Source organism: Crocuta crocuta, unplaced genomic scaffold, assembly GCF_008692635.1.
Source record: "Crocuta crocuta isolate KB4526 unplaced genomic scaffold, BGI_CrCroc_1.0 scaffold56, whole genome shotgun sequence".
In the NCBI taxonomy this organism is placed as follows: domain Eukaryota; kingdom Metazoa; phylum Chordata; class Mammalia; order Carnivora; family Hyaenidae; genus Crocuta; species Crocuta crocuta.
The window spans coordinates 2,300,169-2,308,637 of NW_027531334.1; the positions used below are offsets into that span (position 1 = coordinate 2,300,169).

The following is an 8,469-nucleotide window of genomic DNA, read 5'->3' on the forward strand; positions in this document are numbered from 1 at the left end:
CATTTTGGTGACTATCCTTTTCTGCAATTCATCTTATACAGACACAGAAACAGGTAGTTTTATATACATATATTATTGTGGATACCCTTTTTTCTTTCCTTCTTTTTCTTTTTGCTTATTTCCTCCCTCCAATGCTAACAAATATACAAGCATATACAAAATTCAAAATGTTTTTCAACTGTTCTATAAAAATGGGATCTCGTTATATACATCTCTCTAACCTTGCCTTTGTTACTTAAGATACATGATGGAGATCCTTTCAACTTATCAGTATAGATTTTAACTCCCACTTTTTAATAACTCCAAAAATATTCCATGATATGCCTGTGCCATGATTTATACAATACCCTACTGACAGGCATTCCCTTTGTTCCCAGGCTTTTGCTACTACAAACCATTGCTGCAATCAACATTCACGTAGATGCGTGCTTGGTTACTGGTGTTTTTCTTTTTTTCTTTTTGAGACAGAGGGGGAGAAAGAATCTGAAGTGGGCTCTGCACTGACAGCGGTGGGCCTGATGAGGGGCTCCAACTCATAAACCATGAGATCATGACCTGAGATAAGGTTGGATGGTCAATCAAGTGAGCCACCCAGGCACCCCTGGTGTTTTTATTTCTTTTCTTTTTTTTTATTTTTAAAAAATGTTTATTTTTGAGAGAGAGACAGAGTGCGAGAGAGGTGAGGGGCAGAAAGAGGGAGACACAGAATCTGAAGCAGGCTCCAGGCTCCGAGCTATCAGCACAGACCTCAACACAGGGCTCAAACCCTCCAGCTGTGAGATCATGACCTGAGTTGAAGTCAGACACTTAACTGACTAAGTCACCCAGATGCCCCGGTGTTTTTATTTCTAAGGAAACAATTCCATGGAGTGGGAATGCTGAATGGAAGAACATATATTTTCAATATTAACAGATACTGCCCTAATTGTTTACTAAAAAAACCTATAACAATTCACATCTCCACTAGCATCTTATAAGAAAGTCTTTTACCACAAAACCCTACTAGCAGTAGGTTTACCATATAATTTTTGCTAATCATGAAAGAATATTTCATTGTTAGTATATCAATTACTAATGAAGTTATATTGTTTTTAAAGTATGTTGAATGTTTGGACTTGTCTTCTATGAAGTTCTGGTCGTATGTTTAACCAGGCTTCTATTGTATGGACTTTTACTTAATAACTTATAATTTATAAGTTAACTTATAAATGTTAACCTTTTTTCTTTTATACTCTGTATCTGTTATTTCAAACACTTTTTTTCAATCCACCTTTTGTACTTTATCTTTGCCACTGAAAACTACCACATCTAGACTATATGTATAAAGAAAATTCAAGAGATTAATATTTTAAATATTTTGTTTACATTTAAGCTTTTATCCCTCCAAAATTGTTTTGTGTGTGTGCTGCAAAGCAGCAGCTCAATTTTGTTTTCTTCTAGACAGAAAAGTTGTATCAGTTATATTTACTATACATATGCATTTTCTATGTTGAATTGAAATATTACTTTGTCAGATATTAAATTGCTTTGCATGCTGGGATTTACTTCTGCTTTTAAAATTTTGCTGTGCTTACATATGCCTAAACATATGTCTGGACATACAAAATTAAATAACTTACTTAGTTATCTGGAAAAGCTGAAACATTTTCCTTTAAGATATTCAGAGAATTAACAAGAAATCATTATTTAAATGTCTTAATTCTCCATATCGAATTTAAAAAAAAACTCTAGTGCTCAAAGCAATGACTATTCATTGTAGAAATTTAAATATACAAAAGGTAGAGTAATAAATTCTAAATCTTTCTTTAATCTCCTAATCCAGAGATAATCACTTATACTGATGCATTTTCTTGCAAGTTTTTCAATAGGTATATACAATTACTAGTACATAGTTCTTTTTTATCATGTGTCTTTCTTCAATTTTATGAATATTTTCCAATTTAATTGGTCTTCTGTATTTTACTTTAAAAAAACACTCTGTTGGGGTGCCTAGGTGGCTTAGTTGGATGGAGTGTCCAACTCTTGAGTTTGAGTTAGGTTATATCCCAAAGTCATGGGTGATCAAGTCCCACACGGGCTCTGCGCTGAGCATGGAGCCTGCTTGAGATTCTCTCCTTTTCCCTCTCTCTCCCTTCCCCCTGCTCTTTCAAATAAAAACGAAAAAATAAAAAACAATAATAACTAAAACAAAACATAAAGTCTGGTTGCTTTTCAGTGTTCAAACATATTTGGAGCTCTTCTGCATCATACCATTGATTTTCAATAAAATATGCTTACTTATTTTTCAGAAAAGAAAGCATGACATGTTGTAGGTATAATTTTTTAAAAAGTTTTATCACTGAAACAATAGTTTGGGGTTTTTTTTTAGTTTATTTATTTATTTTGAAAGAGACAGCACAAGTGGGGGAGGGGCAGGGGGTGGGCAGAGAATCCCAAGCAGGCTCCGCACTGTCAGCATGGAGCTTAACATAGGGCTTGAACTCATGAACTGTGAGATCATGACCTGAGCTGAAACCAAGAGTCAGGCGCTTAAGTGACTGAGCCACCCAGGAGCCTCAAAACAGCAATAATAACATTAAGACTCAAAACTGAAAATCTTACTGTTGGAAGCTAGTTATACTGATGCCAATAAGCTACAGCAACATAAAAAAAATCACAGGTTAAATCTGAAAATATTATGAATACCAATTTTTAAAAACAGTCTAATGTTAGTTGTAAAATTTATTAACTACAGATAACTACAAACAAATATAAAAAGGAGTTTCAAATAAATTCATTCACAGTAGTTAATTAATTTTAAAAATGGCTTCGATAGTTTCAAGTGAAAAGAAAAATCTATACTATGAAAATATACATTCATTCCAGCTATCTTTATAAATACAAACTCACAAAATACATGTGTATACATATCTATTTATATTATATATAATATGTATGTATTATGTACCTAAAAGAATACACTTATACAAACCAGAGTCACTTCCATTTCACAATAGGAAAAAACCTAACTGTAAAACTTTAGAAGTCTCTACAAAAAGAAATTAAATGGAAAACACTGACCACAATTTATTTCACCAAAATACAGAAGTTAACATTAAAGAAAATTCAGTAATCTCTTAATAAAATCTTTCCTTAGAACAAATGAGTAATAATTTTTCAGGAATGAAGGTGAAACATAAACTCATGATAACTATACTTCAATTATTGTTCAATTTACTGTTATTTTCCAATACAAAACCACTAATCTTTGTGAATCATCAATTTAGAAGGGAGAATATTTTACTTCACTTCAAGTCTCCATTATATTCTCTATATACCCCTGTCTACTTCACCTGAAGATAAAGATAAGATATAAAAACATGTAGAGTAAAAGGCAAAATTTTTAAACAAACTCAAAGTTCCTGCTCTATAGCTCTGTACAATTATTTTTTTAATTTGAGAGAGAGAGAGAGCACACAAGCATGCAAGGTGGGGAGGGGGGCAGAGAGGGAGAGAGAGAATCTTAAGCAGGCTCCATGCTCAGCACGGAGCCTGATAAAGGGCTTGATCCCACAACCCCAGGATTACGACCTAAGCAGAAATCGAGTCACTCAACTGACTGAGCTACGCAGGTACTCTATTAGCTCTGTACAATTTTATCATATTTCTATAACACACCATAGGAATAAAAATCTAGAAACAAAAGAACTACTTCCTTAAACTGATTCCACATATTAATAATCGTAAGCTTTGGAAAATCTATATTAATATTAAGTCACTGCAGTTGCCAAAATAATGGGACTTACGTTGATATTTCTCAGCTTCTATTGATAAATCTGTTTTAGAATCGTTGCTATAAGTACATTTTTCTTGCTCTTCTATTTTCTGGTAACAGCATCTACTCGTTTCTTCATCTCCCAAACCCGTTCCTCAATTTTATAGGATGTCTTAAGCCTCCTTTAAAAATTCAATATATAAAACCAAGCTACATATGAGTAAAGTTAATAAAAATTTACCAAGTATGTTCTAGGTATCCTGCATTCATGATCTAATTTAATGGCAGTTATGAGATAAATATAAGAAAACAAGCTTAGGGGCGCCTGGGTGGCTCAGTTGGTTGAGCCTCGACTCTCAATTTCAGCTCAGGTCATGATATCACTGTTGTGGGTTCGAGCCCCACACTGGGCAGTGCTGGAAGTATAGACCTTGCTTAGGATTCTCTCTTCCTCTACCTCTCTCTTTCAGAATGAATAAATAAACTTAAAAAATATACATCTATAGAAAACATAAGCTTAAATTAAGTAAACTGTCCAAGGTCACACAGCCTAAAGTAGTGATAGGGCCAGAACCTGAAACCAGGTCTACGTGATTGAGAAATTTATACTAATAAAGCCTACACTATATTGCTTTACATTTAAATACCACTTAGTTTTTAAAATACTTTCACATAGATTATCTAGGGTTTATCTCATTTGAACTCACAATAAATACCCTTGAGAGAATTCCTAAGTATCAAATATCAAGTCTTAAGCCCCTACTCCCAACTTTATTTAAAAAAGCATGTAACTAAAGTGGTAGGTCTGAATGATGATCTTCTGATTTTTACTCTAGTCCTATAACACTTGCAGCCTAAACAGGGAGTCATATTTTTAAATATAACTCACTTTTCCTCCCTTCCCTTTCAAACTTGGATGATAACCATACTTATTAGTAACCATATGCTGTGAAAATAAGTGCGACACTGCATTAATAAAGTCTATCTGAAGGTTATGTCTATTCCTCTTACCATGATTTGGATGGTTATTATTACCAATTTATACTTGAAAATTAGTACCTACTGAACAACCTCAGAAGGAGCTATGATTTGCAAGAGGTTGAAAAATAGTTTAATCTTCCTGTTCAACTGTCAAATACTCATTCAATAAACAATTTACTAGGGACCCATCAGGTACTTCAGCATCCTGGTTCTGAAGACACAACTGCAGAGACTATTCTTGAACTCCTAGGAGCTTTATGGTTTATTAAGGAACAGCCCAGCCAACAGTAATTAAATGCAATGTGCCAAAAGTGAAAATAGAATAGAAAATATTGTGTAATAGTCTATAAGACTCAATGGCTAGTTCTGCCAATAGAGGAGGAAAAAGCATTCTCGGGGGTGGTGATAATCTATAAAAGTAGTGAAATATAAGAAAGACCTCAGAATAATGACACAAGCAGTGTCAGGGACTTTAACACAGAAACTCTTGTGGGTCATTTACTGTTGGACTAGAGCACAATTCCCTAATGAATGTTAAGTCTTCTCCATGCAATATGCATAAAACTGATAAAGCTGGTTTCAGAAATGGCTTCCTAGCTTCAAATCACTTGCTTGTTTCTGTGTGAATTATGCATAATGTTAATGCTCTTTTTCACGTTCAAGTTGAGTAGCAATTTAGCCACCAATTCCTGCTTCCAATTTCATTAGCAGGTCTAGCTTTCATAGTTCCCTAAAACTGGGGAAATTGTGAAGTAAAATTGCAGACTCATTCACAACCTCTTTCATACTGACATTTTCCCTTCTAGTACTCAATGCTGTTTAGCTGGTTTTCTCTTTCCTACTTTGGTCTCACCCAGACAGGACTGGTTGGGACTTCCAGGGCTCTTAAAAAATGTGTTGCATTTGGTGGAATGTCACCTGGTCAATGAAGCAACACTGCTTATGTTTTTCTCTCCTCTAGAGATCAGGGAACTTTATTCTGGAGCAAATTAATGGATGAAACTGTATGTATATTGGTAACAGGCATGGCTACATAAACATACCAATAGATTAGCACAACAGCACAAAATGCTGAAACTGTAAATCAGGATAATAGTCTTCTTTATTACTTAGGGAAAGCAAAAAACATTTTTAAATTAAGCTTTCTACCAAGAAACATCCACAGGTCAGTGTTTTGATTTTTAAATTACTATAAAAGTATTTGTTAATATTATGCTAGAATTTTAACCTTTTGTTCCCCTTAACAAAATCAGTTTATTGTAGAGAATTTGGATACACAAAAACCCAATCAGTCACATCCACTACTCAAAGACTGATTCCATCTTCCTCACTTTTCAGCTACCTTTTAAATGGATTCAATTACACTGACTAGACAACTACAAGGTTTAATAGAGAATGACTTTTCAGATTTTAAAAAAGTGTAATTTAAATTTTAAAAATCAAATTTGTAGGGCGCCTGGGTGGCTCAGTCAGTTAAGCATCTGACTTCAGCTCAGGTCAGATCTCACAGTTCGTGGGTTCGAGCCCCACATCAGGCTCTGTGCTGACAGCTCAGAGCCTGGAGCCTGTTACCGATTCTGTGTCTCCCTCTTTCTTTGCCCCTCCCCCACTCATGCTCTGTCTGTCTCAAAGATAAACTATAAAAAATTTTTTAAAAAATCAAATTTGTCATTTTTGTAAGGCCTTTCAAGTTAAAAGAACCAGAAAGACTTCCTGAGTTTGAGGTGTAAATAAAAGAGTTTAACCCAAAACTGAAAAACACTCTTCCCTAAATCACATTGTTTGGGGTCAAAACACTGGCTACTACATTACATATGAAATGAGAGTACATTGGGTTGGGCAAAAACCGAAGCAAAATAATTTCCGTATTTTCACAAAACGCTATTCATCAAAATCTAAAGAAGTCCCTTGCAGTTATACAAATAGGGAAAGCTAAGAAGGAATAGAAGTGCTACTTAATATAAATTTAGTACTGGTCAAGGAATTGACTGGGAGTGGTGATTAAGTAGGATTTTAGAGAGAAGTGGCAAAAAAGAAATGTCTAAGGCTTAAAATGTGAAGTAAGCAATATCTCGACTTAACTTCCCTACCTTTAAGTTTTAGGCCAAATACATTTGGTTTAATTATACTTTCAGCACATTAGTTTCTTAAGAATTACTTCCCTTTCGGGGAAACCTAGTCACTTTTAAATAAGCTAGTCTGGGTCTTCTGTAGAGCAAGAAGCCGCAACACCATCATCCTTGAACGCCTCCCATTCAATTGAGACTGTCGCATTACCAACATCTCCTGTTTTGAAGCTAGTATATCTTTATTCTTTCAACTGTTTTCTCCCTGCACCACAACGTCAGAAGAGAAAGGTAAAAGGCCCTTCCAGGCTCAACCAAAGTATATGAACATCTACAAAATGCCTCTCGCTGGGATGTCAGATTAAAAAACCTCAGAATTACTGAGAAAGCACATTTCGGAAGCAAGCTTTACAGTGACTCCGCAGTGAGGGCCACATTAGTGACATTCTCTCCCAAGCCTGTCTCATCGGATACGCCTCTGCCTCCAGGGTTTTTCCTACCTCCCCGCTCCTCGGCCGGCGTCTGGAAGATACAGACGGAGAAGGGCCTTAGCCAAAGAATGGGCTTTGGGAAATAGGACCTGGAGACTACTGCAGACCCCGAGAAACGGCTGAACCAAATCCACTACAGTAAGCCCCTGAGTCCAAACAGGGAACCATAATGGCCGCACTCACCCCTAACCCCAGGAAAGGTGGACACCCCACTTCTATGTTGCGGGGGCGACCACAGTAGGGGAAGGGAGGGTCAGCAAAAGTGGAGAAAAGAGCTCGCAGCCAGTGCAGGACGACAGCGGGGAGGAAGCCCTGGACAACTCAGGCCTCCGTTCACACTTTCCCTTATCTTCCTCTTCCCACCCCTGGTCCTATCCCCACCAGTCACCGGTTACCGGTCGCCGTTCACCTGCTCGGGCGCGAGGTGCAGAAGCAGTACCGATCACGGATCAGAGGCTCTGTCACTGCGGGAGGAGAAATCTTCAGCTGCAGAGAGGGGCGGGCCTAGACAGTCACGTGACCCAAAGCTCCGCCCTGCCGCCCCAGGCGGGCGTGATGCATCTTGGGGGCCTGTATTTTTGCGATATGCTTGAACAGTAATGTTCTTGCGATTAAATTAGAGAAGAAAAAAAAACAAAAAAATTTCACAAAGACTACCTCGTAAAGTGTAACGTGGAACGCGTGCGTGAAATAGGTTAAAGTGCATTGCTAAGGAAGTGACGCTTATGCTACGCTCTAAGGGCCGGAAATGGCGATGGCGTTCTGTCCCACAGCGGCTGGCGGATGAAATCCCAGGCGAAATCCCAGGCTTAATCCCTTAGTCACGTGGCCCCCCAAACTTGGAACATGCTGGACGGAAACCAAATTATCGGGCCGATTGTTGATTACGCTAGTCTTAAAAACGTCTCATTAGTTTGAGTCAACCGCAGATTCCTTTGCATTTAGAAGAACCATCTTTATAAAATCCTATTAGGAGACAGTAGTGTTTGAAGGTCATTCTGGAGGCAACTAACTGGAAAGACGGGGAAGACTGATCTTGCTAAAGCGGGAGAAGAGAGAGCGAGGGGGGTGGAAAAATCCGGATTTTACCGCCAGGGCCGACCCGACAAGCCCCACAAGTAGTGTCGTAAGGGATGGGAGGAGTAAAATGACGCCAGAAGCCACAGCCCAGTAAGAA

At 37.4% G+C, this 8,469-nt stretch overlaps 1 protein-coding gene across 3 annotated transcripts in view; it reads right to left on the reverse strand.

The window, feature by feature from the left end:
- Window positions 1-7,933, reverse strand: part of ATP6V1A (ATPase H+ transporting V1 subunit A) — a 66,221-nt gene extending 58,288 nt beyond the window's left edge. The window contains exon 1 of one of the 3 annotated variants that reach the window (XM_077771817.1): window positions 7,688-7,933. The gene's annotated coding sequence lies outside the window, so the exon portion shown is untranslated. Of the gene's footprint in view, window positions 1-7,680 lie in introns of all 3 variants that reach the window. The other 2 variants (XM_077771816.1, XM_077771815.1) reach the window with 2 other exon arrangements.
- Window positions 7,934-8,469: the final 536 nt, after the last annotated feature.